Source organism: Anser brachyrhynchus (assembly GCF_964034855.1).
Source record: "Anser brachyrhynchus genome assembly, chromosome: 11".
In the NCBI taxonomy this organism is placed as follows: Eukaryota; Metazoa; Chordata; class Aves; order Anseriformes; family Anatidae; genus Anser; species Anser brachyrhynchus.
In genome coordinates, this window is record NC_137706.1 from 15,257,442 (window position 1) to 15,282,909 (window position 25,468).

Consider the following 25,468-nt stretch of genomic DNA (forward strand, 5'->3'; position numbering starts at 1 on the left):
AACTTGGAGGGAGGTCAGCAAAGAGCGACTGGAATGATTAGGGAACTCAAGGCAGTGACTTTTGAGGAAAGATTAACATTGCTAAAAATAGCCCACTTGGGTAACTAATGACTAGCAGGGTATGTGATAAAAGTCTCTGTGTATCTAAGAGTATAAATAATCAAGGATGGAATTAAATTATTTAGAGTGCACAAAGGGCAACTACTGGAGCACACTGCTAGGAGGAGCAGCTGCACTAAATAACTAAGGAAAGTAAAGGATGCAAAATGGGGGCATTACCTCCTCTCTCCCTGTGACTGAACTGTATTTAACGAGGACTTGATCTAAAGCCTTCTGCAGTCAGTGAAAGTTCTCCTCCACCATGGAGGTAGCCACTGCAAGATGGCGGCAACTATATGCAATTATCTCTTTGGGGTTTCGTTAAAGACAGTGACTTCAGAGGCATGTAATCCAGGACACTAGATGGGGAATCCCGCTTCTCCCCTTGGTGGCCTGTCTGTCCTGCAAAACTGGCAACATCTGGAATGAGCCAGATCCTTCTCTCTTTATTCAGAAAAAAAAAAAAAAAAAAAACCAGCTCACTGCAGCTGGCAGCTTTGCAGCCAGAAGGGATCATTATGGTTGTTTAGTCTGACCCAGTGTGCGGCACACAGTCTTTCCAATTGTGCCTGCTTCAATGGGTAAGACAGGTACATATCATTGAACAGAATAAACAAATAAATAAATTTGTTGCTATTCTTTTCTCTGCGTGTCCTTAGAGTTACCATGGTATCAGCACAAAAATACTACTATGATCTCTAGATTTGACTCAGACAGATCTGCTTGTCCATTCTTCACTTACTTCTTCCCATCCCCTTGCCAGTCCCTCTCTCAGGAGTTCATCCGTACATTTCCATGCAAGGCAGCACCTTCCCTCTTCCATCAAGACCCATCTTTCAGTTTCCTTCCACTGTTCAGGTATTGCCAGATGAGGATTATGTGTCTGTTAAGAAAAACATAGTAAGCTATTATACTATCTTTCCAGAGTAAAAGGACACGTGCTTAAAAATGACACAGAAGCTATTCTGTATTTTGACTTTCTAAGATTTTAACTGTAGTTGCACATGATAAAGTAAGGAAACTGATGTTTTTCTGATGTTTGAAAAGCCATATCCAGAGTAATAAATGGTTTGTAGTTAGGTGGGAAGGCTATGTCTCACAGAGAATTTACACATGGAGAATTTATATGGTGCCTCTTAGTTCTGGTGCTGCTCAATATTTTCATTAATAAATACAATGATAAAACAGCAAATAAACTTATTAGATTTGCACACAACACTCTACATAAAGTAACTAAAATCACACTGGAAAGCAGGCTTAAAATTCAGCACAAAAGTGATGAGCCAGGACAATCAACAGATTAAATACAGAATGACAACAACTGGTTTGGATAATGTAACCTACAGGGAACCAGGGAAGGAAATGGGGTTGTTTGGCTTACAGAAGACAAGATGGGAGGCAGGGAGGAACAAAAAACCTGTTCTTGTCATACATAAGGCTGCAGCAAAGAAATGAATATTCTCCAAGTTTGGGGCAGACAGGACAAGAAATAAATTAAATACCAGGGTAAACCAAGTGATGTGAAGGCTAGTGAAGCACTAGAGTAAACTGTGTGAGAAGATGGCAGCATCCAACATGGCAAGTGTTTAAGAACTGTCTACGCAGGCATCTGTCAAGCACTATATAACACAATCAGCCCTGCCTTGATGAAGGCAGATAAGATGTGCCATTCTTTCAGGGCCCTGTATTCAGAAGTTGATCCCCTTCCACATTGCTTAACCCACTAGTGCTTTCCATGATTTCAGTTTTGGCACCCTACATACCCCTGCCTGGTCGCAACCTTCATGTATGCTTCAGAGCTACATGCTGACTCCTCTTCATTTTGTGGGGAGGTGACATTGTAGTCAGGAATTTTCCGTATGCTGTTTTGTTTTATTTGCACTTGAGACCATATTTATTTTATTCCATCTGACAGCTGTTTTAGACCATTTCACTCTCTGCTGGAAGCATGATAAGGCCTGAAATGTGGGTTGTAAATAGCTGGGCAAACTGCACATTTAGGTCTAATTTTATGTGTAGCATCTTTTATTAATGTTGCAACATTTATTGTGTGTTTTAAGTCATCATTGATTTTTATTAAAAAAGATACTTTTTATTGTATGTGCTTGCTGCCTACAAAATAAAACATTATGTTTTTCCCCCTCGGTATGAATTCTCATTAATCTTCTCTGAGTGTGCAAGAAAGTGAGAAGCCAACTCAATCTGAGGCAGCATCAGTGCCTAAGTTCTCTGACTGAGACATTGTCATTCACTCCACCGGGATGCAGAAGGGCTGCTTAATTGCATGAACCAGCATGTGTTATGTGGGGACTGAGGAAACAAAACAGTCCCCTGTGACTTACTACATCTGGGACTGATTAGCTCAGTTATTATATAATTAAGATCCAGAAGAGAGGCATAAAATATCCAGCAAGGACAATGAAAGCTTTTTGAGACATTTGCAGGCAGCTAAGGAATATGCATAAGGCCAGGCATAGGACGAAAACAGAGAGCATTTTGCATCCAGTGTCCAGATGTTTTCTTATGTCAAGCAGTATTGGGTCTTATTGATGATATGAAGATTTTACAGCAGCATAGTTGTGCATGCTGAAGAGATCCCAGACCCCAGAGAACATTCTATTAGAAGTTTTGCTACCTAGCATAAGTAAATGAATAATTGGTGCAATGATTTTGTTTGATTTTCAGCCGGATTGAGTAATGTAGCTTTGTATTAATTGAAAACTGGAGTCTGACCTTGCATTAACTAGGGAGCAGTCTATAAGCATGTGATAGCTCATTAGACTGGAATGCAGGTGAACTAGATCCCAGACGGCATTGGTTCTGGGCATTTTGATAAGACACCTGCAAATGCTGGCTATAATAATAATGAAGCCGTGACAGGGGCGTTAATGCAAACATGGTGCAAAGTAAATGATATTACAACTGAACATGGGGTATGATAATGTATATAATTAAGGAAATTAATATGTAAAGTAGATACACAGAGTATAAAATAGCATATTTAAAGCTAGGTGTCTCCTTTGCTCTTTTCCCCAAGATACAAGCTTCCACAAAGGGGGATCATCTTGTCATGCCACACCAAGACATTTGTGAGTACATGAAAGGCAGAACTGCCTGCTGGCAGATTTTGTGTGTCAAAGCGTTACTTTGATTTTAATGATAAAGAGGGCTCATTTACCTAGTTCATCTTTTACCATGCAGGTGTGCAAAAACCCAAATGTTAATACCATGTATCTGTTCAGGCAGGTGAGTGGGCAACGGGAGGCTGCCTGGCCTGGCTGCATCTTGCAGTTTGCAGGTAAAACCACCTCCTTCAGCATCATCTTACCACAACGGTGTCTGCTGAAGGTGTGGCAGTCCCAGGACATGTAGCTGGTGTGGGCATAGATGGTTTGTGAGAAAGCCACCTCCATTTCCCTCACAGAAAAAAATCCTTGACACAGAGTGTCTTTGTGAGCTAGCCTTCACCCCAGCACATCTCGGTGCTTATGGAGAATCCATCAGGGAGGGAGAGGTGCTGGTCCGGGCACCAGCTCTCCACAGAAGTAATGCCCACCCTCCAGAAGGGTTTTAAGGCTCAATGACTTTTTAGTCTTTTTCTCATCATCGCAATTAAGGCCCTGTAATCAGCAGCATTGACACCGCAATCAGCCCCAGCAATCAGCCTCCTGCCTCTGACGCTGATGAACACCGGGAAGGTGCCACGGAGTCAAGAGACTAATTGACCACTTTTAAAAAAAAATATATAATAATAACAAAAGGAGGAGAGGGTAGAAGCACATTCACACCCCCTGATTTTGAGGGCCCAGGAAGAAAGTTGGTACCTTGCTGAGGCCTTCAAGGAGAGTCTGAATTTGCCAAGTGGTGTGTACTTGCAGCACGTGAGAGCTGTAGATGTGTGCTGGCCGAGAGACTGATCTGAGGTAACAGCGTGAGGCTGAAGTCAGGAGGGGCTGCCTCACGGGCTGCTCCACGACAGAAGGTGTGTGCTGCTGAACTGTACCAAAATTGCTGTTGGAAAGTTCTCTCCGTCCAACATTTGCTACAGGACCCGTTCCACGCAGGCCATAGAATTGAATGAATGTACAGCCCTTTATTTTTCTCTCACAGTTAAGGTTTGGCAAGATAAAAATAAATCCATGATTGCTGAGCTCCAGTTAAATATATATTATGCATATTTTCATGGTGCCTGAAGTCTGATGTGATCTGGGTCCCTACTTTGTATCAAAATCAGAAAACATAGTCATGCTGTGAAAGCATTTTTCATGCGAATCACCCTAGTATCTCCAAGTTACTCTTCATTGTGCCTACTTTTATCAAACCCTGGTCACTGCAGGCAATTTCTTCGCTCAGGGCTCCCTGACTGAGGCGGAGAGGAAGTAGCTGACAGGCAGAGGGCCTGCACTTAGGCCAGACGACCTCTAGGCCATGAACGAAAACTGGCTGTGTTCCTGCCTCGGAAATCATCCCCTGCTAGGAAATCACCCCTGAAAGGACAAGATTTGTTCTTGTGTTTCAGCTGCATCACTTGGTTTGTTTATTGACCCATTAATTATTGGTCTGTGTCTTCTGACAGGCAGGGCAGAGCAGCACGCTGGGGGTGATTGTTCCACTGGGACTCTCATGAGATAGGAACGGCAGAGCTGTCCGGCCCAGTCGCTGTAACAAGGTTATAATGTAAAGCACTGAGCAATTAGCCAGGAGATTTACCTCCCTGTCTTAAAAGCATTTTTATTACTTAATCAATCACAAGCAATTTATAAACAAGGCTGAAGTTTTATAGGGAGCCATAAATCTGTCTTATTTGCTTCCACGACAAACCAGGAAAAACAGGCCCAAAGTTTCAAAAGACATTTGATCAATTTTGAAAAAAAAAATGAAAAAAAAAGTAATTCAAAAGAAGATAAATGATTTTTCAAAGGTAGGAAGGACTTTAACAGAGGAAAAAAAGTCTGTTTGTCTATGTGCTAGTCTATAATATTATCCATGACAGAATCTTGAAGTAGTAGCATTGTAAACTAAAAATGTGAGCTGTTTTGGGGCAGGGAGCTTGTTTGTCTGTGCATGCCTTCCTCAAGCTGGATTGCAGCCACTGAATGCCAGCACAAAGTAATTTCAAAATAAAAATAATAAGAATGCTGAGTCGGCAGCAACCCATGTGTTCCAGATGCCCTTTTTGCTTTCTGAGTTTCTGACTCTTTGCCAGGACAGGGCAGCATTAGGAACCTGTTAGGTAGAGAGACAATACTTTCTGTCTCCAAAGAAAGCTTCTCAAAGCCACAGCAGTGGCTAGACCCTCCTTGTTTTCTCTTCTGTTTTGTCTTGTCTTTAGAAGGAGGTTATTGGAAATAATTCACTCATGGCATTTCTGCATACCAGAAGCATCTGACGACACAAAGACACACAAAGGTACATGAAGGTCTCAATCCTTCATCACTTGCTGAGGCCAGGAGGCTGTTTTGCATCCCTACACCACCTCTTCCCCAGCGTATACTGGTTGGACCAGTTAGATTTCCATACCAGCTCACTGGGATCATTACCTTGGGACAGATGGAATCAGCGCTTGTTGGCTGAGTGCATCTCAGCTGGTTTGGCAGCAATCCCAGCTCCGCCAGCCCCTCTACCTCTGACATTCAATGTCTCAGCAATCCTGCTGACTACTGCGAAACTGGGGCATTGATACAGACATGAAAGTCCCGCTTTGGAGAGAGATACTAAAGAGACTTGTACTGAAGTACATGCTAGAGCTAGGCTGGAGGCTGAATTCCCCACGTTTGTGGTAATCTAGTTGTTCCAAGATCAGTTTTTTTCTGTTTTTGACTGCTCTGATCTTACAACTCCCAGTCCTGACTCTTCTGCAGTTTCCCACCGCACCTGTCAGCCTGTGATTTGCACCTTTCCAAAGCAGGAACATACTTATTCTGATTCAGAACAGCATTGCTTCTGTACATCCCTTCTGCCCATTAGCTATCCAAGTTGCGAACTGATAGAGAAGCAACTCCCTTCCTCAGACAGTGAGTTTAGGGGAATAAATGGAACAGAAGCTCTCGTGTTTGTGCTGCATTGCGAGTCCAAGGGAGAATAGAGAGAGTTTCACCCAATGTCACTCCACTGCATCTGAGATTTGGGAGACATAGAAATTTGTGCATCACAGCACAGCTGTGTGGGGGGCAGCACCGTTCCTTTTCCTCAAGGGAGCACTAGGACCCTAGGTGATGCCCTAAAATTCCAAGTAGTCACTTCTGCACAGTAGTCCTTGACAGAATACCCTTGTACCACTGCCTACCTCAAACCCCAAGATCAGATATCAATGGGGTCACTGATGACAACCTGAAGCAACTCAGTTGAACACTTTGGATTTTATATGCTTTCTCATATTGTCTGTCCTGTGCTTCAAGTTCATCTGTATAGGAAACAGCAGCAACTCTCTACAGCTCCCCGGTATTAGGATAGAAAAATTATATACATCAATGCATTTGTTTCCAGGGTATTTCTAATCAAAGTTTCCCCTCCCTTGGCCATCCAGGAGTCTCCCGTGTTCGGCAGATGCTTTGGCGTTGCAGCATCTGCTGTCTGCAGGGCTGAGGCTGAGCCTCCAGGACCAGTAAGTGCAGGGTGTGCTGCATGGTGGCAATGTGCACGGGTCTCACATTTCAAGACCTAATAGGAACAAATGTGTCATCTCATAGTTCAGCGATTCAACGGCTCTGGGTGTTTTTGACAAACAGGCACTTCCTGGTTTCATTTCATACACTTTTATTGCAGATAATAAAATTCAGATGCTCACTAGTTCAGCATCGAGGACTTGTTTAGCTGAAGCAGAGCTTTTGCCCAGAGTCATGAAAAGTTGCAGTCAGAAATTGTCATCCCTGCACCTTTAGGGTACAAATCCCTGCTCGATTTTGAGGAACTAAGTTAACTACTGGGGTTTAAAAACACATTTTACACAAGCAGCAAATGTCATAAAAATATCACGAAATATTAAAAAGTATAACTCATTTAACAGGGAAAAATGTTGACCCATCTGATCCTTCCCTCCATAACAATCAAAAATAATAGATGCACATCATTCCTTATAGCATATATATACAGCATGGATTTATCATTGGATGATTCACTATTCCAGCCCACCAAACTTACACAGAAGATATACTTCTGCTTTCCTAATTGGCTCTGAAAATGCAGGATAGGTTTCATTGCATCCTGGACCTTATTATCAGCATTATTTATGATTGTTCAAATACCGACAAACTCTTTCAGTGTTCTACAAACACATGAAGCTAAAATCCTTGTCCCATCAAATAAGTATATAGTGTTTAACTCTGATGGGCACCAAGAATCTCATTAAATTCAATAGCCATTTATCCTCTCATGGGAGTATCCACAGACAGACCAATCTGGACATATGTAGTTTTCCTGTGAAGGTCAATTACAATGAGTTCTGAAAAGGAGACTGTCCAAAAACTGTGCACATTTGCAGCCTTTTCTTCAGTGAGGGTGTGTTTGGATTTAACCCAAGAAGGAAGGGAGAAGCGGGTGATGTGTAGCAACATCTATATTCTGATAAATACGCTGGGAGAGAAAACAAAGCAATGAGTCAAGACAAGACATCAGTATCTAAGCAATCTGAATAATATTTTTTATTGCTCCATAAAGCTCTGGATGCTCATGTCAGAGAGACATATAGGCAGATATTGTTTCACTAGACTCTCTGAAGAGCTTCTGACTTATTCCTGCTCCAGAGCACAAATTAATCTCTTGGTCCACAGCAGTTACGGGAGAAGGTTTCCTTTCAAGTCTGTTTAAAAATAAAACCCACAAACTAGGAATTTTATTAGTAGCAGTCATGGACTATTTTCATTTCTTTATAACGTTGACCTGCTGTTTGCCTGAAAGAAGACTTTTTAGTGAGACTCACCTGACATGTTCAAATTCGTGTTAAAAATGCTACAAGAGTAAGCTATTATGGCATCTCAGCATTTGAGAGTACAGTTCTTCTAGAGACTGAAAATGAACTGTATTTCCATGAATATATTGCAACACACAGTAAAATCTTGGTAGGATTTCAGTGAAAATTCAGGAACCTCCATGAATTTGCCAACATGGTCATTGCTACTGAAAAGATTGGCTGGATTGGCACAAGTTTTGGGGGGTAATTTTACAATACAGTGTGCTGCCTCCAGTGGATGTACAAATCTTTGGTTTGCAGTCCTTTTGTTTTATTCTGCAGCTATTTAAAATTGTATGCAGGGTTAAAAAAAATAATTGCATGCAGGGTTTAAAAAGAAATACCCCCAGATTGTCCACAGCAGCAATGCACATTCACCTAGATTCTTTCAAAAGCTGAAAATTAGATACGTTTACGTCCCGTTCCACTTCTGATTCCCACATCTTTCTGAGCTGTAGGCAATTGATTAATACAATAAGCCTCATCAACTACAAATGCAGCACAGCAACTGTTGAGCTAATCTATTTTATTTCTAAGCAGTTTTTTATCTTGTAATTATTACAATTATTTTAATGGACAAAAAGTATTAAGTACTAGGAGCTTGGTTCTCCACCCCAGCCAGAAATTAGCAAAAGAGCTTTTCTCTTGCTTATTTAAGGACCAGAAGTATTGGATTTAAAAAAACAAAAAATAAAATAAACATATCACAAGTTTTATACCTTCTGAGCAAGGATTAGCTTTAAACTGTGAAAGAGCATGACTGCAATGAGGGCTAGTCAGAATACCCGTTGTCATATCTAGGATGGGATATTTAATCTCCAACTTGTAAGAAGCAAATATGAACAGTGGATTTTGCTCTCAACTTCTATGAACAAAATCAGAGGGTACTTTATGAGACTGAGGATGAAAATCAACACCGTGGCAACTATTTCCCTTACGAATACAACTCCAACTGTTCCTTGGATTTCATCTTAATAACCGACCTCCAGTTTATCACTATGCTAGGGTCAATAGTGTAAGGAAAGGAATGAAGCACAGTGGTTGCCTTTCTGAATTCTTCATTTGCCAGGCCATTTTTCTTACAATATTTATATGATGTTAAGCAGGAGGTGGTAGAAAAACGGAAAAGTCAAAATCACACATGAATTAACATTGTTTTTATTAAGCAGAATCCAAGGCAAAAGATTTTTTTTCCAGAAAATTTTAAAATAGAACATCTATGCAAAACATTTAGTTTTGATATTCTTCACTTTCCATTTTTCCTCAGTTTTCTTTCTCGGGTCTGTTTTCCCTCATGTTTCTTTTTCTCCCCATTTCTCAGAGAAAACAAGGATCAAAGAAGGAACAAAGCGGATAGGACTAAACATATTACCTAATATTTGTCAAATGCTGTTTCAAGGTTTCATGGCTGAAACCTTTCTGTGGAGCATTACCTTGCAGAGCTCACTGCTACCACAGATCGGGGAACCTCAGCTATTTCCAGCTCTGTGATCCACACAGAAGGTTTGAGCTTTTCTGACTTTAAAAGTCTCTGGGCTCCCCTTTGTGGAGGAGGTGGGGATGCAGAAAAAAGTGACGTGCTTGGACATTGCTCCTCCACCCTCAGCCCCTCCGACCACATACAGCTGCGCACTTGCCTTCAGGCCCACCAATCAGCCGGGGCAGAAAAGATTGTCATCACACCCTTCCCAACAGCCTCTCTGCCAAAATTTGGACTAAATCTCTTCCAAATGGGTCCCCAGCCTGATCTTCAGACAACCTAATTTCTCCCTTTTTCACCATGACAAGGTGGAGAGCAGAGCAAAGAAACCAGACACTATGTGAGGAAGAGCAGAAATACTGCACAGCTTGCTGCCCTCCCCAGCACCTGCTCTCTTGGATGTACGTTTTACCCTGTATATCATCTCTAAATGGGAAACGGACAGGCATAGTCGTGCACACATACTTTTGCCCTTTGATGCCTGTTGCACCTGTAGAAATCATGCCTTTTATGCCCATTGGTCTAGTTAGCCCAGATAGCCAAAGGATCAGTGAGATCCCGGGTGTGCACACTCCATACTCATAAATTAGGTGCCAGCAACTTTGGAAAATGGCCCTTGGCATCTAAGGGCAAGTTCCCTTCCACTTCATTGCTGCAAAGTGCAAGCTGCTGTGGGAGTCGCCAGGGCAAGAAGTATTTCTAGGGACTCTGTAAGGCAGCATAAAATGCACTTCACTGTACCTTGCATAAAAATATGATTTTTTAGTGGACAGAATTTGTTATGCCAGCTTTATCAAGGCTGGTTTCATCTCTTGCACCCTGCTAGGCTCTCTCCTGTTGGCATGCTCCTCTGGGAAGTTCCTGCCACCTGGAAGGATAAAGCTTGTCTCTCCTTGCCTCATCAGCTCTCCATTTCTCTCCAAAATTCATTTTAAAATTAATTCTCCTTTTCTCCAATCCATCTACCTCTTAATTTAACTCATACTCTGCTATTGATCTTATGAATGCTGAAATCTATTCACCAGGCAATGTCTTTATGACTACTATTTTCTGTAATTTTTTCCTGTTTGCTGCCTGGTCTCATTCCATTCTAAGAAATATTTTGTAATCCAGTTTCTATAGAAGCCTCCTGACAAAAAAATACTTTTCATTGTATGTTACAGAGAAAGTCAGCATAGCTCTAGCATTGTTGCATGCAGGATGTTAATCCTAGCTCGTCAACACGTTTCTTTGGAGTCCTGCAGCTCTGTAAGTGGAATTACTTTGATGACTAAACTGCTAAATCAACACTTGTCTCACTCTCTTTAAAAAATAATTAAATCAACCCTCCTTCATCTGCCACTGAAACAAACAGAAAACAGACAAATTAGGGTCCCTTGTTGTGACTCAACATTTTCAGCAGTTCCTGAATCCTGTCATGATTGTTTTTTTATTTTTTATGAATAGTTTTACATTCACTTGTTATGGCAGAAGTAATAGAGGTAGAATTTCCATTTTTTTTCCCCTACTTTCATGTGCTTGTGCTGTTTGGAAAAATAAAAATGAAGAATGAGAAAGTGAAGAAATAGATGGATTCGCATTGAGAACTGAGGCAGAGGTGCCAGATAAGGCTGGGTCACCGTGTAACCCCAGTCCGCCCAAGTAGAATAGTACTGCTATCTGGTGGCTACTCCATGACTCATGGAAAATGCTTTGGTTGCCTCAAGCCTCTATTTGGAGGACAGGTACACATAGCACAGAGGTTTGCAACACAGCTGATCCAAGCAAAGAAGCCAAGGATTAGCCAGGCCGTCAAGCTTAAACTCACTTTGACTGACAGGCCAATAAAAAAAAAAAAAAGAGGAGTACAGCAGTTGGGAAGGGGTGTAATGGGGAGAATATTTTTTTCAGATTGCTGGGGGGCAGGGAGAGGTTTGCAAGAGGTTGCTTTCATCACAACAATTTCCTGATTGTCGTGAGATTTCATCCTGCAAAAAAATGAAACAGATAATATCAGCATGTCCCACTTGTAACAGTCTCTGAATTGAAAGCTGTCATGTTGTTGCTCAAAACACACTTCTGAAAAGAAAATAGATGTTCTTTTGTTAAAAAAAAATATTGTTTTAAAGAGCTGACATCTGAACTAAATGTTTCAATCGTGTTGAAACAGTATACTTTGACCCAAGATCAATGGGATGTGGGATGTTGAAAGAGTTCAATATTTTCAGTCCTTTCAGTCATATCTTAGGCAAGTGGCAAAATTATACTTAAAAATATGTATGTATATGTGTTTTCAAGCAGAACACCAGGATCCCAGCCAGACCGTGTCGAGAAAGAGATGTAGAATAAAAACATCCAAGTAGAAACAAGGCAGACCTCCACCGCAATTTAAGTTTTGTCCGTACAGAAAGGAGCCAGCCATGGAGTATGAATCCGTGCTCAGGCCCACGAGTAGGGTAAAACAGCCCATGCCTGGCCAAGGCCATCCATGTGGACTGAGGAGCTGCGATTCTGTATTGATGAGCAAAAGATGAGTCAAGAATAGGTCTGGACCTGTGAGTTGCAGATGTTAATTACAACAGACCCTTTTTTAACCTCATGTTTGATCATCAGAATAAACGGTGGTATTGACTGAGGTGAAATGAAGCAGCAAAATCTATTCTGCAGCGATTGTTCAGGGACTTTCAGGCCCGCCTAAGGAAGACTCACTTTCTCCTTGACACTTTAAAGACCAGACGTGAACAACTGCAACTGTGACTTGCTGCTCTAAATATAGAATAACACAAATTATCACATGCTGACAGGTTTCAGTTCCATGGATGAGTCTGCCAGCAAGGCCTTGAAAGCATCTCCCCTCGGCCATCTGCGAACCAAGCAGATAAAGTCCCTGCAAATAACACAGCGAAACCTGTGGTTTTCTTCATTGTATAGGCCAGCTCATCTCACGCTCTCCCCCATCCCTCTTGGGATAAACTTAGTTCATATGAGCACCCTGCTCTTTCATGCCACAAGAGAGATGCTTTTCTCACTGACACAACATGATGGGGGAGAATTATACCCCTGCGTTAGACAGGGCCTGATTTTTCTCTTATAGCAACAGTTATAATTCTGTGCCTGGCACTCCATCGTGTACATAAATCTGGCCCTGTAGACCACCAGCCAATGTGTTTTCCTACTTCCCACACAATTAAAGGTGCCAAAGACTTTTTTTTTCCTCTTAAGTCACACTTTGACAGTTTTATAAAAACAGTATTATTAGAGGAAAAGAGTTAGCATCTGATCAGCAAGTTTTGAAATGTAACGATGTTGAGATGTTTTGCATTCTGGCGTTTCGTACAATTAACCTCCTTAATGCAAATTTATTACAGCTTTGAAAAAAACATTGTTTTGAATAAAAGTAAAATCTCAGGAAGTGTTAGAAAAAAAAAGAAAAAGCATTTCAACAATTTCAGTGCTAATCCTCAAAATACTAATTGTGAGGTTTGTACTACAATAATTTGTGCCATCTCTTTATGCACAGATTTTGAATGTCAATTGGTTGTAGCAAATGCCCGTTGTGGTGTGCTGCAGAGATGCCTCACTGACTGGGAAATGCGTGTGGTACTCAGCAGAGGAGGGCAGGGCCTGCTAGTCCATCACCAAAGAGGACAGTTGTTCAGACTCAGCAACGAGTGACCACATTCAGCCCTCCAAAGCAGATGAGTTAGTCCTCTACTGCATCGTCCCTGGAGAGTGGACACCTACTAGAGTCTTTCCATCTGGAAAGTGGACTCAGGATTCAGAAGGACTCTGACCAAACACACAGGAGCAAGGAAAACAGAGCAGGCAAACGCAGACAGGGTTTTTCTGTCTGGGATGGGTTGGTTTGTATTCTGTGCTCTCCTCATAAAGAGTTACTGTGCCTGGAAAATCCTGGGCTGTTTGTTTTGTTTTATTATCATGTGTCCCTGGAGATGTAACTGCAAACCCCCAGGGAGCGATTAATACCACCGAAGTTAGGCAGCTACCTCAGGCACCAAATTAGGAGCCTTATCACCTGTCCAGATAATCATGGAAAAGAGAAAGGGCACTTCAGCTTGCCGAGGATACAGTTTACCCTCCAGAAGTGCTTATCTGTCACCATTGGTTTTACAGGGGGCCTGGGGCAATCAGGGCTACGTGGAGCGAATCTCCCTGATCCCCCTGGGGCCACGGGGTAGAGCTGTGGGAGGGAGCTGGATGACGGATGATGGGCCCCATTCCTGCGGTGGCAAAGGAGCTTCTGATCACAAAGTGTGCCACTGCCGGGCCCTCCCAAAGCTCTCTGAGACATGAAGAAAGAAGCTCTTTGAGTGATCACAACCTTTTCCAACATGAAATTCCAAGTCTCCCACCCAGATCATGCCAAGCACCAAAGACCCTTTTTTTCCTCTCACTTGGTATCATCTCCGGGCAGAATTACCATTGCAATAGGGAACAGTTTGTTCCTTGATCCTCTCCCTGCTGATGTCTCATATCCTTTAGTTACATAGCTCCATTAATGCCTTGCTTTTAGCACAAGAATGCAGGTATTTTGTGAATCTCCTTCACTCCAGGGACCAGGATAACTTCTTATTCAGGATGGAAAAGCATATAAACAGAATATTTAACGAAATAACTGTAAGCGTCAGTTATACCTGAACAAGGAACTGCAAATGGCTCTGTAATACGCTTTATACTTGCTTCTTCCCTTAGATTGCACTGCAGGCTATTTACAATTCACAATTCACATATTCCTGCATCCGAAATGCCTTTCTTTCTCACTTACTTCTTGATTAAGTGACAGAGTCTAATCTCAATACAGCCTCCAAAGTCGCAGCAAACACAAATCCTCCCAGAGATAACGAAAATAGCTGTTTTATTTATTTTCATTCTTTTGCCGTTCAGTATTTGCATATTAGAGTGGTTATTAGGGGGAGAAAAGTCATGGATGCAAATTTGACATTCAGATGTCAGCTCCTCCATAAATAAGGTCAACTGTGATGAGGACACTTGCTAGTCTCCAATTATAGGTCTCTTAATGCGTAAATAACGCTAATGCACGACATCTGCCATCGGAGCACAACTCATAAAAAAGATGTCAATCGAAGCCAACCCGGCTGAAATTTGCCCCTCTTGCTGTTTCTTGGCTTTTTGACTCGGAGGAGATTAAGATGTTGACCTGCGAGCAGCTTCAATCACCCAGCTTACGTAGCTGGGTTCTGACCAGCCGTCCGGGATCAAAATGTGTCCCGGGTCACCTTCTCCCTTCCCCAGGCACCCTTCACAGCCCAGAGCAACGAGTGGCCTAATTTTATGAACTAGGGAGAACCCAGCTCAGGTTCCAGCCCAGCCACTGCTGCCTGCAATTCAATCCCAGTGGAAAGAGGATCTTGGCCCTTTCCACACAGGACGCTGCCCACCGCTGCGAGGACACGTTCTCTCAGCCCATCTTCAGGAGCCGACAGGGTGGGTGACACTTCGGTGAGAGGCTTAGTGCCTTGGGGGGAACAAGCTGACACAGTCGTGTTTGGGCCTGGCAGAAGTGCAGGTGTTTGACCTCGTGTGATGTTTTCCCAGGGAAGCAGCCCCCCCCGGGGCTGTATGCTTCCGATTACATAACGCCCATAGCTGGAGTTAATTGGTGACTCCTTTTTATCACCTCCCTGGTATCATCTGGATAAACTGGCTCTATCACTCCACAGCCCCCGAAACGCGAGTAGGGTAATGGGCTGAAGATGAGAACCTAGGGCCGGCTGCCAAATACTTCTGGGGCTTGTTCTGTGGCCACCTTGGTTCCTCACTAAGACTTTTATCCCCCCCATAAATCTCTGTTTGCATCAGGTTGGTACTTCTTGCTTTTTTTAGAGCGGCACCATGGCATTTCCCCAAGCTGGATCCCCTGGCACAACCTTCAAACAGAAAGCGAAAGGCTCTCGCCACCAGCGAGGCCACGTGGCGCAGGCAGCGACACGCACGGGAGCCTCAGGACACCTGGGTTCTTTGCCTACTTTTGCCTTTGGCTTTCAGGGGAACATGTTTCAGCTTTTTATGCCTTGGTTTATCCGGAGCAGCTTGCAGCCATCTTTGTGAAATATCTGAAAGCTTTGTGGATGGGAGGAACCCAGCAGCAATGGTGTCCTGGTGTCCAGGAACAATAAACTTTGTCTTTCTCAGATCAGGGCAATAAAGTACCGACACAAAGAGAAGGGCAGCCTTAGTTAACACCACGAAAGAATTGACTTCCATACAGTAACTTCCTTTGGGCTTTTCTCCAGCTCTACCTCAACAATCTCCCTTTTATTACCCTTCATATGAGTTTCAAATTCCCTGGCTGCAGAGGCTGGTAGGGAGCAATGTGAAGCTGCTCTTCTGAGACAGCTCTTTGGCTTTTGTCAATCTGGACACCATAAGCTGGAGCTCAGAGCAAAAACCGTGGTAAGAAATCTGAACAAAGAGCAAGTCTGCTCCAACCTCTACATCCCTCCCTGTAGCATCAACGTGCACCAATAAGCCTGGAGTTAACAAAATGCACTCCTTGGGGCTACTCGGGGGTTGAAAAGAGACTAGATGGTCAGGTATAGCAAGAACAGAAGGAAGAAAAGCAGCAGCTACTTGCAGCTGAATCCTGCAAATGTCAAGCACTTCTATAGCTTTCTTTACAAGAAGAATGAAAAAAAGCTGTGGATTCAAATCAGTCTTTGCTACAAGAGCAGCACTGCTGCAAAAGCCGGTGGCCCCCAGCATCACGGGGAAGCTTTCAGCCTTTTGCTGGGCTTGCTGGTAAGATGTTTATTGACACTTGCGTAACAGAGCAGAGCTGAGCGATGTCTGGGTAGGGAAAGAGCAGTCACAGGGGAAAACAGAAACTGTCTCCTTTCTGAAGAAAAAGGTGAGCTGTGAGTCCTGGAGCATCTGGCACCTTTGTTTCCCTGGTCATTCTGTATTACTGTAAGGGCCCCTCTCAGCACCTTTGTTCCCAACCCAGCAGGAACCAAAAGCTTTCAGAAGTGTTACAGGAGGTACTTCAGCCGGTACTTCACCAGAGCTTAGGTCCAGCTTAGGTCAGGCTGCGACAACAATTGATCTGTACACTTGGGGAAGCAAAGACCCCTGCTCCTCTCACGCATCTGATGAACCAGCCAGCATGCTCTTTGTCCCCAGAGTGTCCTCTCTTCAGTGCACTAGTGAGAAAACAATTTGTTCTTCCATTTGTCTTCCTGCAGCGAGGTAGTTCTGTGCCTTACCTTCAGGTAAACAATGGCAGAAATGAAAAGTTGAGGGCAGGGTGAAGAAGGTCTGGAAGGGTGTTTTAAGGGCTGGAGTACGATTTCAGGTTTCCCATTAGAGCCAGAGCTTTATCTATCATAAGCAAAGCGATCCGTGAAGTTACCCTTCCTGACTGGGAAAGCATCTCTCCTGCCATACCCATGAGACATTTGCAGTGGTCAAGTGAAAACAAGACCAAACGCTAGGTTATTAATGAAGTTAGTGTGAAACTCTGGACATTTGTTTTAAGACCTTTTTTTCCTGTGAGCCAGAGGGTAAGCATTCAGGCAGATCAAGGATTTCAGTCTCCAAGACATTCCTTCATTACTATATTTAATAAAAAATATTTAAAATCCTCACATCCATTGGCTTGAAAACAATAAAGAACAGCTCACACTTTGCAGCAAAGCCTGTCTCTGAGGTTTGAGTGTGACCTGAGTGTCTCTTGCCTTATTCCAGTGATTTTCTCATTAGCAGGAATTCACCAGAACAAAAGGAATTGCTAACAACTCTCTGATGACAAAATTCCCCCTTTGTATTAAATGCATTCAGTAAATGGGGAAAAGCAGTCATACAATACAAAATGTGCTAATATGCCATAATCTACTCATATATTATAAGACTTGCTTATTTCTCTGGTGATTGATTTATTTTTAGTATGCAAGATGCTGAGCATCATGTGCCTTACAACTGCTTGAGCACAATTATTGTATTGATTTGATGTGACAGTAGCTCTGTGTTTAAGGTGGTTTATGTTTTTTAATTTGCGATTAAATAAAAGGATGTCTACTCCCTTAGATGGCTGGCAGTTGTTTATACTCTGAAGTGGTTGATGAAGCAAACTTTTATTTGGCTTCATAAAATGTATTTGTTTTGTCACTCTGAAGCACATTAGCTGGAGTTCACAGAGTGTTTTCTTACCAAGATAAAACTAAACAAGATAAAACTAAAGTCCAATCCATTTTAAAATAGGCCAGGTAACAACATCAGTGTTGCAATGGGACTGCAATGAAGTAAGTGAGCTAGCAATATTGTATTATTGATAAAAGTAATAGTGATAATATCTTATATTTCTGTAGCACCTTTCATCCTGAAGGTTGCTAAAGTGCTTTTGATACTCACTTGTTCCTTTGTTCACTTCTTCCCTCCCTCCTCCCTCCCTCTTTCCTCTTTCAATTTATGTATATACGTATGCTTATACATACATATATTTCATTTCAGCCTCGTTTGCCTACACTGCTTATACGTTCTTAACTCTGCAGGAAAGAGAGATCTTGACAGCTACTTAAAACCAGGATACTGCACAACAGTTACTGAGCTACAGATGAGATTGCTCCATTGTCCATGACTCTAAGAGAATAACACTCCTAAGGAAGAACACGATTGTCTCACACAGAAACAAGTACCTCCTTATGCTCATGCTTCTTGAATACTTCACAGATCTGAGGCAGGGCAGAAAAAGGGAAAGATAACATTTCTTCTCTGAAAATATGCTCTGGTGCTTTATAGCTTTCAAGCCAGTGAAGGAGCCATAGATGTAAGCAGGGAACGTCTGCAGTTCAGTCTATTCTCTGCAGATCATGTGTGACAATTACAGAGGAAGACTGATCTTCCTCCCACACATACCATCACACCATCTTGCCTCACCTCAAGGACCCACTCTTAAACAAGGAAATTTTTCCCTACCAGGACTGGCAAGAAAGAGGAAAATCATTACCAACTGCTCTCTTGAAACCTTGATTCATTATCTCTTGAAGTCAAGAGATTTTCTACCATCTTCAGTGTTTTTAATTGACTCCAATTCAATACAAAAGCAACAGATATTTGCAACTGCCAGCATGGACTGTCTATTAGCCCTCACTGATTTGTTGCATGCCCAGCTAAGGGGTTAAAGTTAACTAGAGGACATTTAAAACCTGTGCATGTTTCAAATATAGATAAAGCCCAGTCCTGCTGACCAATGTCCAGCTGGCCTGAGCCCAGAGCTATAACCTTCAAGTGATGTGATTGCCATCTCTCCTCCTTCATTCCAAAGATTCCTCCTCGCATGAATGTGGCATGTAGAAACACAAAGCACCGGGAGGGTCAAATGTTTCCCAATGTTGTATAACACATCTCTCCAGCCTAGGACGGTCCTCCAAAAATTCCACAGATTCTGGGTTATCCATTCATCAACCTAAATTGAGTTCTTGTGTTATTATGCCATGTGAAACATGTTGATTACTGCATGATGTACTATAGGTTATATACATCAGAATCACTGTGTCACCTTGTGCTTGCTCAGACAGAAACTGAACAAAAAAATAATCTATTAATATCAGGTCAGACCCTGAAAGGGATTTGTTTTGACTGCAGCGGTGCCACTTTTACATGAATATTCCAGCAAGCAATTATAATAGGAATGTTAGAGACAAATATTATTGAATTCTCCCTTCAAGGAGGCTATTAAACAAGTCATCATGTCATCATTTGCCATTATTCAGTCCAGAGACCTGTCTTAAGGAGCTGGATCCAGCCAGTGTAGGAACTGTTACATGCCATGTGACTTCAACATCTACTCCAAGCAACCAAAGTAATAAATTATGAATATCAAGTACACCAAACAATGTTCATGGTCAACCATTTATAAGCAGTCTGCAGGTTAAAACATGCCTTCCATTGATTGATCAATTTTTAGGTCAGACAGAACAATTACATCATCCAGCTACTAAACAAAAGAGGCCATTATATTTCATCTTATCAGCTTTAAATACCATGGCACAGACAATCATCCTGGTGCAATGCATTGTTGAGATATTGGTGTACATACCCCAGACAAGTTTTAGAGGTAGTTGAAGGCATATGCAATGTAAGGCTAAGCATACAGACGCATATGGCAAGTTATGTCAAAAGTGAAAGAAGATTAACACCAGGTTGGCTCCGCAAAGGGGTGGAGGTGAGGGAAAGCTCTGGAAGTTCACACAGCAACATCAGCTCTGCTTTTCAAAATATTACACCTTACATATCTGTCAAATTCCTCAGAGTATGAAAAAAAAAAAAAAAAAAGTGTAGGAGAACCAGAAAAAAACTGTTTAGAAAACAAACAAGCCACCATGAACCCAAGGACATTCACTACACCACCCCTGGCTTCAGGGGAGCTGTGCTGTCCTAGACCAGCTGCGGATGTGGCCACACGTGTTAAACGAAACATCTCCACTGAAAGCTGGAGTGGCACACAGACCTCAGACAGCTACGGTTTCGACCCAGGATTTTGGAGCTGAAAAACTCATAAAAATAAGAAACATTATGTAAAGAGAAACTTGTTATGCGGGTGTTTGAGAGATATATGTTGTGCCTGGATTAATAATGAAGTGGTATGTCTCGTGTGAAGAAGCTTCACATGAGGAATGACCTCAGTGAGTTGGTCCTTCAAATGCAATTGAAACCTGGCTCCAAACCTTTCAACAGGCTCCTGGCAAACTGCTCCCAGGCTCTGTTTCCTATATAACTGCTGGCAGGAATTGCATAAATGTTCCACAAATGCAGCAGGATCAGGTCCTGCCCTCTGCCCACTTCCTTACCATACAGGAAGGTTTGGTAAATATTCAATAAATTTGGTATGGTATCCTCTATTTTTTAGGTTGATCCTGTTTCCTACTTAGCCATAAAATGCATGTGCTTGGAGGGTGAGCACAGAAGGCAGACCAATGTGACCTCCAGGGGTGCAGCCTTCCTCACCCACTTTGCAGAGTTTGCTGCAGCTGTAAGAAGAGGAAGAGAGGGACGTACAAAATCATGAACCCTTACACCATGGGTATTTGTTAAATCACAATTCATTTCCTACAAGTGCCAGGTTGCGATAACCGTAGCTTACAGCCACCTTGGGTTTTGAGCTGACAGCCCTGAGATGAACAGCTCTTGGTGTCGGTAGTTTGCACCACTTAATTCTCTCCCTCTTCATTTATGTCTCCAGCTTCCATCTGCCTTCCACACAGGAAGGAGACAAAAGCGCTCCACCTGAGTCCAAACTGCGCTGGCTGAAGCCAGGAAGTAGCACTAAAAACAGATGCAGCAATGAGGGGGCCCTCTCATTTAATTTAATTTCCGTAGATCTTTGAGCTGTGAGGATGCTTACCATCAGATAAAAAGGACCAATGACACAACCCAGTAAATCAGATCCCTGCTCAGTGTCGCCCCGTGAGCAGCAGCATGCCTACAGTGTCACAGTGTCGAGCAGAATCTTTTTCCCAACGACCTCAAATGACGGCAGAGAAACCAGGCCATATACACATCGCTCCCTCTGTGGGGCTGTACTCCTCAAAACACAGCCCTAGTCATGGAGGGACAGTCTGTACTTAGGAGGAACAAGAGAATGACCCACTGAGGAGGTAAAAATGGGACCAACTTCCAAATAACTTGGACTTCATTTTTAGCAGTGTTTAGTCTATACTCCTGCATGGTGACAAGCAAACCCATGGTCATTATTATGAACTGCTTTGTGACGAAGGTCAGAATCAGATGGCCTGGTTATTGAACCAGGGGATTCAGAAAACCCTTAAAACATCACTGTCTTCCCATGGGTGTTTAGGGCTACAGACACTGCTTCTCCCAGCAAGGACTCATGTAGATACAACCCCTCACACATTGCATGTCCCAGAAGTGCCAGCCAAGATCCCATCAGCCTCCCGTTCTTCACACATCACTTATTTCAGTGCTGTAAGCAGAGCCCAAGATTCAGAGCCTGCTGGGAACAAAGCCACACTGATTTTGTTATGTTTTGCTGCTCAAAACAGCAGACTTCGACTCAGCATTAGTGCAATGTTGCAACTGCGCTGTGAGATGTAAGACCACAAACAACAGGCGCAGAAAAAGTCTTTCCAATCCCACAGACAAATTTCCAGAATTACAAAGCTGTTCTTATTCCACACTGGGGAAAAAACAAACCCTTTAGAAGACTTGTGATGCCACAGGAAACCCAAGTCCGCATCTGATTCAGTGACTTGAATCTCAGGGCCTGCCTCTGATGTACACTGCTTCAGCATATCCACATCAGCATGATGCCCGAATTAATTATTGCTTCTTAGTGAGAATTGGTCCTGGCCAACGCAGGCACGCGGTGCTGGGGACCACGGTGGCATTGCAGAGTGCTGTGCTGGGTACGTGTACGAGCATATGTGGGTGCTGGTACACCTCTGCTTCACACAGCATGGTGCACTAGCCACAATACATCTCCCGCAACCTAGTTTATAATCCCCGCCATCTATCTACTGAGTGTTTTAAGGAGACTGCAAGCATCTCTCTGGCTACTTCTCTCTGTCTCTTTCAGTTGGACTGGAAACTGGTCTTTACAAAGCAGCTATGAATACAGCCAGGAACATTTCCATGATTATTCCCATTTCTTTGCAAAAGAATTTTTATTCTATCTTATAGCACCAACAGAAATCACCGAAGGCTGTACAAAGAGAGAATCTCTGTTACAAGGGGCTCTCTAACAAAAGAGATGAGAGAAGCAATTTCCTTCTTGTTCACAGAAAAGCTCATTAATTACGCACACCCCTAGCCAAGCACTTCACACCAGGAGTGGGGATCTTCCTTGCAGTGCTGGCAGAGCTACACTTGAGGCTCTTATGAGCAAAGCAGGGTGACGGCTGACAGGCACCGACCTGGGCGGCTGCCAAGGAGCCTCTGCTGATCCTGATGACTCTTCACGGGACTTGTGTGCCTCAGCCTCACTATTGTCCCAGCTTCACAGCCCTGCAGCTGCTGTGTGCCTGGAAGTGCTGGCATGGGCAAGAAATAAAGTTCAGGCTTTGCTTTTGCAAAGTTCAGTTTTTCACTATTTGGATCTTTCCACGTGGTCACGATCTTTGAAGACAGAGGGGAAAATCGGTCCCTGTGAAATTAAGAGCCTCTCCTCACCTTTTGATATCAGCAGCCAAGGGTTGCAGGCCATCTCTCCTTAAGTTTGGGAGATGCAGGTGCTTGTCTGCAGTGGAGGGCCCATCAGGACAAAACACAGTTGAACATGCCCATGTTATTCTGTGGAATAAATGGCTGACAATCTCTGCATTGACTCCAGTGAGACCTGGCTATACTCAGAAGGAAAGCCAACAACCCACAGCATAGTGGAGTCCTGCAAGGGCTCACAGCTAGCTATAATCCCTGTTTGTATCCTGGGAAATAAGGAAAATGCCTTCATTTGTCCCTGCCTGAAGCATCACTGCCAGCACAGACCTGGGAGTCACCGTAGGTAACCGAATGAAGACGTCTAAATCCAGAGGGAAGAAGAGAACCAAGGAAGTGGGAGTCTGTTTTTCTGGGTGTGCTGTGTATCGGGAGCGCATCTCCAAACACATGGACTCAGCAGCATGTGAACAGATTGCAGCCAGATTTTCGTAGCAGTTCCTCTGGGAGCAGAAGCTTCTATTTGCAAAGAGATCACAAAGGCTGGGTGTGTTTTTAACCTAGAAAGGAGAAATGTAAAAGTTTGAACCTGCTCTCATTGCAGCCAGTAGGTGTTTTGCCTTTAATTTTAAAGAAAGCAGGCTCTGACTTTAAAGGGGGGGCTTGCAGTTAAAGAAGAAAATGAACTCTGTGGTGAATCCTGACCTAATGCTCCTCTTTTCCCCTCATCCTAGAACAGGGGGAGACATTTTTACAAAGCTAAAAGGCACATAATTTAGCCATGATGAGAAGAAAGCTGTTATTTTTTAGCACACTGCAGACACCCTGTGGAATTAGCTGTTGCAGCAGGTCAACAAGTCAAAGAGTTTGCAAGAATTCAAACCGACTGGGATAGTCTTACAATGACAGACCACCACCGGCAGCACCACGACACCCAGCTAAAGGAGACGGGGAGAAAATCAAGCTGCCTTCTTCAGACCCAGCTTGTTGGCCAATCTTGCCCACAGAGAAGTCAAAGGAATGGCCACTAATGCAACAGCACAGCAGGAGTAGCCTCGGAGAAGGATGATGCATTTATTACAAAGTGCTGCTAAATCTTACCCACCACGACTGTTCTCCTTTCCCCCTTGGGATGAAACGACTCTCTCCATCAGCTCCTGCTCTTAGACTCATGGGTTGGCAAAGCTTTTCAGAGGACAGAAATCTCATCCGTGAGAAATATTTTCACACACACACACACAAAAAAAAAATTACGCTTGGAAGGACGAAATGAATTGTTTCCACACATCACATAAGGCTGCCTCTACATTAGCATTTTGTTTCAGAGCAGGAGTGGGATTTTGAAGTAAATCTCCCAGTCATCAATTTGCCATGCACTGGCTCTGTTCGCAGAGCTGTTTTGATGCTCGTGAACTAGATTCCTTCTGGAGAAATTTAAACTAGAATCTCCACTCCAAATGTGCAGCAAATGTGCTCCAAACCCTAAGGCAGACATAAGACGTAATGACTAAGTTGATGTCTGGCCCTTCAGACAGCTTTGAATTGCATGTACAACAGGGACATTTGGTCCATGGGACCAGACTAGATCTGGCCAGAAATAAAATCCCCGGGCTTTATGTAGCATAGCAGAAAAGCCTCAGCACCAGATGCTTTTCCATTCCTACTGCATTGATTTGCTGCCTGATGTAGACATAATGAACAGTTAGGGGTAGGTCTACACCCACTGCTTTCCCCATCTAGTCAAAGAAAGAGAAATGACCCTACAAAGAAGGATTCCTGGCATCCCAGGATGAATAACGAAGGTAAATAGGGGCAATTTCTGCCTGGACAGCAAATGTATGTCTATTTCCATCGGGGAGTGATGATGCTAACACCACAGGATTTTCCTGTTAGTTAAAGCTACACAAGAAGCCTCCCATCTTTTGTTTTCCCTTTTGAAAGAAATCTCTTGACTCACAAAGTTGAGCCACAAAAACTACAAACATCCTACCAAATAACAGAAGATTCATGACACTTTCATGAGAGGCAGCTCCTGATACAAACTTCACAGGGTAAAGGAGAAAAATGCTAACCCTGAGCTTTCTCTTTTTTCCTGTTGAAAAGCCAGAGTCCATGTGCAAGATAAATTTACTTATTAAGTGAAATATTTCTTATGTCAGCTTGGTATATTTAGGCCTTCATTCTTGCATTCCTTCAGGTTATTTCAAAACTTTAAAGGGAAGACAAATGTTAGAAGTAAAAAGATCTTTTTTTTTTTTTTTTTTTTTTTTAAGATTCAACTTCCAACTAAATGTTAATCTTACATGTTTTTCTAGACTGAGGTCAAATCCATCATCTTTAACCCCCGGGAATCATCGTCCTCTGATTTCTTCACTCAGCTTACAAATCTTTTTCCTTAACAGAATTTAAACAATCCTTCAAAGCACTTAAAGAATATTCTTTTTTTGGATCAGAAGTTGCCAGCAAGGAGGACCCCTATTGCTTCTGATTTACTTAGTGACTGGAAATATTGGTAATTCTGGTGGGAATGGATATGGCTTAGGAAAGGTGTTTGAATGTTTATAAGCACAACACAGCTTTAATTGTTTTGATAAGTCAAATCAGTTGAAAAGGTGCCTAGCGGGTAGTACACATGCTGAAATGGTTCTTTCTTCAGATACATGTGGATTTACATTGAAGAAACATATTTCCTGGGTTTTCTTTTTCTTTCTTTCTCCTTTCTTTCTTTCTTTCTCCTTTCTTTCTTTCTTTCTTTCTTTCTTTCTCTTTCTTTCTTTCTTTCTTTCCTTCTTTTTCTTTTTCTTTTTCTTTCT

At 42.8% G+C, this 25,468-nt stretch overlaps 1 protein-coding gene across 1 annotated transcript in view; it reads right to left on the reverse strand.

Annotated features, from left to right (window-relative positions):
* Window positions 1-25,378, reverse strand: part of AGBL1 (AGBL carboxypeptidase 1) — a 330,445-nt gene extending 305,067 nt beyond the window's left edge. Inside the window, exon 1 of the mRNA XM_080607077.1 lies at window positions 842-25,378. The gene's annotated coding sequence lies outside the window, so the exon portion shown is untranslated. The remainder of the gene's footprint in view (window positions 1-841) is intronic.
* Between the last annotated feature and the right edge of the window lie 90 nt (window positions 25,379-25,468).